We start from the raw sequence: 7,645 nt of genomic DNA on the forward strand, positions 1-7,645 counted from the left end.
AACATCGTTCAAAATAGAACAAATCGTTAAAGTTTCAGTCTTAGTAGGTCTGTAATCTTGGTTGACATATAGTAGCCCCCCAAAAATTATGAGTTTACTAAAGATTACGGTGTGCTTAAATACCAGCTGTCATCAGCTGAAGTGAACACACACACGCATTATGTTACGGCCATGCATACAAGGTGTAATTACCAGCAAAAATAACTTTTAAAAACGATTTTGAAGTAATAACATGGATAACAAGTAATAATAACATAAAAAGACTTGTTTTTACCTCAGATGATCCAGTAGTTTCTCCTTTAGACGACGTCAAGATCAACGATGCATAGTGCTTCCTGCTGTTTTTCCTCTAGTGGAGGGAGACGTCAACTCTTGATTTTTCCTTCACGTAGTAAAAGAAATTCGCGCCACAAATCCCTTAACCAATCATATCGCCAGAAAGCCTATGATGTGACGTTTTTGAGGACCAATAAAGGCTGAAAGACAGACTAGCTGATTGTAACTGCTTCTCCGTGTGCTTCATTCTACTATGAAAACAAGAATATAGAGACACTGGCACATGTGTTAGGTTTACGAAAGGGGAAATAAATCATTTTATTTAGAAAAGTCTTAAAACAATGTGATTAAATAACCAGGAACAACAACTTCAGGTAAATAACATAAACATATGTTTACAAACATGCAGTAACTATTAGAACTACAAGAATGACAAGACAACAGTATAACAAATATCAGCAAATCTTACATGGTGAACAAAACATCAATTCATACTAACATTCTCACACACACACACACACACACACACACACACACACACACACACACACACACACACACACACATATATATATATATATATATATATATATATATATATATATAAACAATTAAAACGTTTTTTAAGGAAGTTTTCAGTGATAAAATTGGTTGGGGTGTGGCGGAGTTATTAGACTGAACGTCATTGGTTGGGGTATGGCGGAGTTATTAGACTGAACGTCATCGGTACTGGGGTACCGGAATTAGAAATAGGCCGTCTGCAAAGATTTTTGGAACAGGGAGACGGAAGAGGGGCTTGCTCCGTCCCGGCTTCCACGCATCGAATCTCGGTATTGCAGTGACTCCAGGAACGGTGCACATCCCTTTGATTGTGGAAGAAAAGAACCCAGCCAGCCAGCCAGCCAGCCAGCCAGCCAGCCAGCCAGCCAGCCAGCCAGCCAGCCAGCCAGCCAGCCAAACCAACCAGCCAGCCAGCGGAACCAACCTCTGGGACTTTGAACCCTCCTTGATTGACAGCCAGCAGACACGTTGAGTCCTTGCCAGGTCTTTTGCCCAACCGCGTTACACTCCCTTTCGGCCCTTTTGGGTTTTCCGCCCTTTTCTTTTTTTTTTTTTTTTTTAAATTAATAAATAGCTGGATGACACTGTGTTGTGACTGGAGCGAGCATGTGTGTGTGGGGAGGTGGAGAGACTGAGTGGCAAGGCAAGCCACGCCTTGGCTGCGGCAGCACCTTGAGTCACCCCTCAAGGCCCACGACTACCGCCGTTCTTGACCTCCGGCCCAGCGTGCCCTGTGGCAGCAATCGCCGGGTTTCTCTTCATCTCGCACAAATCTTTCGCCTTTTACTAAAGATTTCCGTGGAGGGGAACAGCCCCGAAGTTTACGGTATTTTTGGAAGCTCTGCTTCGGGCGGAGCTGCACCTTTCTGTCAAAAGTCGAAGGCCGTGTGAGGGTCCGCTTTTGCTTGTCCCTCAAAGGAACCCTCTGAGTGGCGGGGCCCTCGCCAGAGGGGCCCGGACCCGCGGTTGTGGGGTATCGGCCTTTGGCTAAGATCAAGTTAGTATCTGTTCTTATCAGTCGCGCCGGCCTTTTGGCTAAGATAGCGGTCCACTCAAGGTGAGGAAGGCGGTCCTTACCTTGTGGTGGTTTGGACACTCTCATCCGGGGAGTTATATTGGTTTGTGTGTTTTTTTCTGTCTAAAAATTACTGTTTTTCTTTTTTGTTTTTGTACTGTTTTGTGTTTTTTCTCTTTTTACAGGTCTAAGCAGCTGCCTTTTCCTTTGGAGTTCCTTTTAAACATCAGGCCCAGGTAAGCGCTGTTTAGCTCCTTTTTATTGTGTGGTTTTTAGCTTGTTTTAGCCTAGCCTTTTAGCTTTTTTAGTTAATTTATTGTCTTAAGTATTTATAGTTTTAGTGGTTTTAGTTTAAGTTTAGGCTGGTGGTGCCTCCACCATGTCAGCTACTCGTGCTGGCATGAGGAGGCACCACAGCCAAGACGCTTTTAAATTTTAAAACAAAAAATGGAAGGCTAATGGAAATGTCCAGATTGGACTTTTCAAGAAAGTGTGTCCAACAAATGCTTGGTTTTAATGCTAGTGAACTTGAATTGTTTGGTGACTCTGCCTGGGAACAAAGGGGGTTTGATGTTAGCTTTAACCCGGCTTCACTGCTTAATAGTTTTTGGCAACGGTTTGTGACTTGTAAAGACCAGCTCTCCATGTTTGAAGTTGAGAAACTTTCAGACAATTCACAGAAAGTGGTGATTGTTAGAATGTTCAATGAAACTGTGACTGGGGAAGACATTAGCACATGGCTGGCTAGATTTTGCGCGGTTCGTAGCCCACCAGTTAAGGTTTTAGACGAGGATGGCATTTGGAACTGCTTTCGTGGAGAGTTCCCATTAAACAATGGGAAGACCCGAGCAGTTACCTAGGCCTCCGCCAGATTCCGGGCCTATGATTGTGTTGGGAGAGAACCGGGCTACATTCACTACCAAGGGATGCCTAAGCTGTGTCGCAAATGCGGCCAGCTTGGGCACCTTGCCGAAGCGTGCCAGGAAATTGTATGCAGGAAGTGTAGAGAAATTGGGCATCTTTTCGAAGATTGCACAAATGGCAGAAAGTGTAATCTCTGTGGAGTTTCATCCCATCTCTACAGAGATTGCCCCAGCTCTTTGCCAACAAGCTAAAGGCTAACAAAATGGCCGCAATGGCACCGCCGCATGGCCCAGAACAAGAACAGGAAGAGAAGGACAAAATGGAGGAAGGGTGGTCCCTGAAGTTTTGGAGGGAAACCTCCAGCCAGCTTCAGGGACTAGCCGGGCGGCTACGAGCAAAGCTAACACCCAGGCAGAGTCAGAGCACGGATTGGAGGCCACACCCTCCCAGCTGGAAAAGGAGATGGAGCAGGCGGAGGAGGAGCCTGAAGGAGAGAAGGAAGCCCCGCCTCCCCGCAAACCCGCTGAGGAGGTGAGTGTGGCTCTGAGGGGGCTGAAGCACCTGCTTCACTCCCCACGCGCAGCATAAGAGACCTTTTGAATCTCCTCTGTCAGAAATGACAGAGAAGAAAACCGGTGATACTGTCTTCAGATAGTTCCTCTTCGAAAGATCTGAATCGACTGTGGCCCGGTGGACGCTGGTGTCTTTATGCGCATGGCGCTTAAGAGCATCCACGCCAAGGGCAACGCAAGAGGTTTTCTGCCGAGCCCTGGACGCTGGAGACACCAGTGACCCTTCTGAACCAAATTCATTGGTCATAAAGGAGGAGCAGGTGTCACAGGAGATCAACCCCGGTTGATCTCCACTTGTTTTAAAAACATGCCTCTGTAGTGTTTTAACTCTGTCGTGTTCATTTTTACCATACTGCTCATGAGTCTCACAATCTCAACAATCAATGTAAGAAGTGTGAAGACTCTAGTGAGAGCTCAGAGCATTTTATCCCTGTTGAGCACTCTGAATGCAGATATATTTCTGCTGCAAGAGTGCTCCTTGCCTTTTTTAAACAATTACAGCAAGTGGGAACAGATGTGGACCCCGGGACCCTCCGTGTGGAGCGGGTCCAATTTTAACAGAGCGGACGGGGTCGCCATCTTGATCAAGAATCCACACATCTTGGTGAAGGGCAGCACAGTGGTGAGACCCGGACGGCCCTTTAACCCAATTTGACTGTTTTAGACAGGGATTTTAATGTTCTTAATGTGTATGGTTTTAATGATAAACACGACCGACATGACTTTTTAGAAGAGCTGCAGCCCCACATGCTAGGGAGGGCTCCCCTAGTTGTCGGAGGGGATTTTAATTGTGTTTTAAGCAGACAGGATAGAAAGAATGTAGGGGAAGATTTTAAGTTAGATAAGACATCCGTACTTTTAAAGAATATAGTTAGGGATTTTAATTTAGTCGACTGCTACAGAAAAGTGCATCCACGGGAGGAGGGCTTCACCTGGCACAGTGGTGACGGCGCCCGAGCCTCCCGTATCGACTATGTTTTAACGAGAGATTGCCCGCCCACGGATGCTACATTGTCCCCTATGTTCTTTTCCGATCACTGCATGCTCTCCTGCACCCTTTCACTCCCCACAGGTGTGACGGTAGGTGGAGGGCTGTGGAGGCTGAACTGTTCCCTGTTACAGGATGAGGAGATAGTTAGAGAATACAGGGAGCAGTTCAGCCTCTGGAAGACCCTCCAAGACTTTTACGATACACGTGCACAATGGTGGGAGATGGTGAAGGGTAAGACCAAGACTTTTTTTAAGAATAAAGGTAGAGACAAAAGAGAGAGAGAGAGGAGGTGCATGTTGGGGCTGCAAAAGAGACTACAGAGGTATTTTAACTTTTTAAACATGGGTTTTGATTTTAATGAAGAAATTAAAGAAGTCAAAAAAGAAATGTCAGTTTTAGCCGAATTTAAAAGTAAAGGAACAATTTTAAGAAGTAAAGAAAGAGAAACAGAAGAAGGAGAAAAATGCACCAGGTACTTTTTTAAGAAAATAATATCAAGAGGGGGTGGGATAATGAAGCTAAAAAATGATGGGAGGGAAGAAAATTGCACAGAGGGGATTTTAGAAATGATACAATTGTTTTATCAAGACCTGTACGCAGAGAAAGAGGTGCATGAGGAGGTGATGGAGGAAGTTTTAGAGTTTTTAAATAAAACTCTTAACAGTCAACAAGTTTTAACAGAGGATTTTACATTGGTTGAGCTTTTAAAATGTCTTAAAGGTTTTAAAACAGAAAAATGCCCGGGAGAGGATGGGCTCCCCGTGGAATTTTATGTTACCTTTTATGACATTTTAGCCAACGACATGCTGACTGTTTTTAAAGAATTTGACGAACTTGAAAGACTTCCAGACAGCTTTAGATCAGGGATAGTTTCTTTACTATATAAAAAAGGCGACAGGACTGACCTTAAAAACTGGAGACCCATAACGCTTTTAAACTGTGATTGTAAACTTTTTAGCAGACTTTTAGCTTTACGCATGTCGACTGTTTTAGAGGACGTGATCCACCCGGATCAAGTCTGTGCCGTCCCTGGAAGGAGGATCACGGACAGCCTAGTGCTGGTCCGAGATGCCATCTGTTTTGCGAGAGACAGAAATATTAGGCTTTTAGTGCTAAATTTAGATTTTGAGAAAGCTTTTGATCGGAAACCGCACCAGTACCTTTTAAAGGTACTGCAAAAAATGGGTTTTCCAGGAAGGTTTTTAAAGTGGGTGGGATTGCTGTATAAAGACATCAACAGCAAAATTCGAGTAAATGGGCACCTAACCAATGCGATAAATGTTCGCTCTGGCGTCCGCCAGGGGTGTCCTTTATCCCCACTCCTGTTCGCTATGTAATCGAGCCGCTGGCACAGATATTGAGAAAGGACAAATGGATCAAAGGACTGGACTTGCCAGGTGGACTGACTGGCTTGGCGCGACTTTACATGGACGACGGGACCCTTTTTATTGAATGACTTTTATCGCCCAAAGAGCACTTTCGACTTGACTGACTGGTACGGAAGGGCCTCGGGCGCCAAGCTCAACAGGGGCAAGTCCGAGGCCCAGCTCTTTGGGCCGTGGGGTGACGTAAGACCAGATCTGGCAGTAGATTTTAAACAAACAGACATAAGGATTTTAGGTATTAAATTTGACAATGAGGGTGGTGGACGGGCAACTGGACTGACGCTTTTAGGGAAAGTGAGACAACGACTGGGGTTCTGGGGACTAAGACAGTTGACGCTTTGAAGGTAAGGTTTTAATTTTAAAGCAGTTATCCTACCTTTGTTTTTATTACTGTGTTCTGTTTTAGCCCCCAGGAGCTTTTAGGTGTGGAGAGAGCGTGTGTTTTATTTCATGTGGGGGTCCAAGTGGGAAAGACTAAGGAGGGAGGTCCTGAAGAAAAAGACCTGAGAACGGAGGAAAGGGCCTCCCAGACCCCCACCTGTTTTAGGAGCCCATTTCACCGCCCTCCACATCAGATACGCCGACGCCCCATCCGAGACAGCAAGACAGCAGCCCTGGCCCGGTTCTGATGGGGTCGTATTTGAGAAAAATTGAAAATTTTAAATACCGATCTTAAACGTCCAGTTGCTTTTAACCTGCCCCCCCCACAATATGTTTTTTATCAAAAAAGTTTTTAATGAAATTTGACTTAGAGGGGCAGGATGTCACCATTTTAACCACTGCAAAATCTCTTGTCTCTCTTTGTGCAGGACCGGGAAGCAGTGAGCCCTCGCTCCCCGGCCTCACACTCAGTGAGGCCAAGCAGGCTTGAGGAACGCTGCCCACCCCGCCCTCCAGAACAAGCTGAAGGATCTGGCGTGGATGGCTCCCATGAGGTCCTCCCGTCAGAGCCGCGGATGCACTCCCCGGGCATGGCCAAAACCAACACCTGCCCACGCCCAGGATGCGCCCAACCTGAGACCGGCGGCGCACCTGCTCTGGGAGTGCGGCGCGGGCGAGGGACCTGTGGGCCGATACCGCCCCCTGCAATGCCCGAGCCTGCCAGCAGGGGAGGTCCCCCAAGCTACCAACTTGTGGTCAGCGGGGTGGGCCAGGGCGCCACCACCATCCCAGCCGCCGACTTCACCGCGCTCTGGCTCACCCTAAACAGCTTTAAAGCCAGACTGTGGACCTCCCCCGCAACCTGCTGGTGGGGAAGCTGCGTGGCACGGTGCCCCCTGCCAGCGCACGGCGGCTGGACATCTACGCTGCAGGAGAGGCCGCCGCCATCGCCATTCGGAGGAGGGGCCGGGTCTCAAGCAGAAGGTTCCCGCCCCACGGCTGCTGGCTCCCCGCCGACGCACCCCACCACTACCATCACGGGACGGAGCAGCGGGCGGAGGGGAGGACCTCCACTACGATCCGCTTGCCTCGGGCTTGAGAGCGGGGTGGAGCCTCTTGTTAGTGGCTCACCCCGGTCCGGCACAACGGAGACCTTTAATTGACTCTTATTGCATTTTATTACATTTGGAACTCTTTTAAAAGCGTGGACTTTAACATCCTTGTACACAAACATGAACTTTTAAACACACACATGGATTCTTTGACACACAGACACAGTTTTAAAACAAAAAATGGCTTTTATAGACAAATGATTTTATTTTTGTAAAAAATGTGCTGTGAAAAAATGATGAAAATGTGAAATGAAAATGCAAAATGTGAAAAGAATGAAAACCATGTGATGAAAAATGTGATGAAATGATGAAAGAAAAGTGAAAATGTACCACAAAGAAAAATCCATGAAATGTAACAAAACAAATCAAAATGTAATGCAAAAACATGAGTTGGTGACAATAAAAAAGTTTTCCAAAGGAAAATCTGTTCTTATCAGTTTAATATCGATACCGCCCTCTACCCGAGGACAATATATTAATCTGATTTT

The 7,645-nt window shown here is 46.4% G+C and overlaps 1 non-coding gene across 1 annotated transcript; it reads left to right on the forward strand.

The window, feature by feature from the left end:
* Positions 1-1,579: 1,579 nt before the first annotated feature.
* Positions 1,580-1,695, forward strand: LOC125292742. Its single transcript, XR_007193268.1, has one exon. It is a non-coding gene; the product is annotated as a U5 spliceosomal RNA (small nuclear RNA).
* Positions 1,696-7,645: the final 5,950 nt, after the last annotated feature.

The sequence above is a fragment of the Alosa alosa genome, chromosome 3, assembly GCF_017589495.1.
Source record: "Alosa alosa isolate M-15738 ecotype Scorff River chromosome 3, AALO_Geno_1.1, whole genome shotgun sequence".
NCBI lineage: Eukaryota > Metazoa > Chordata > Actinopteri > Clupeiformes > Clupeidae > Alosa > Alosa alosa.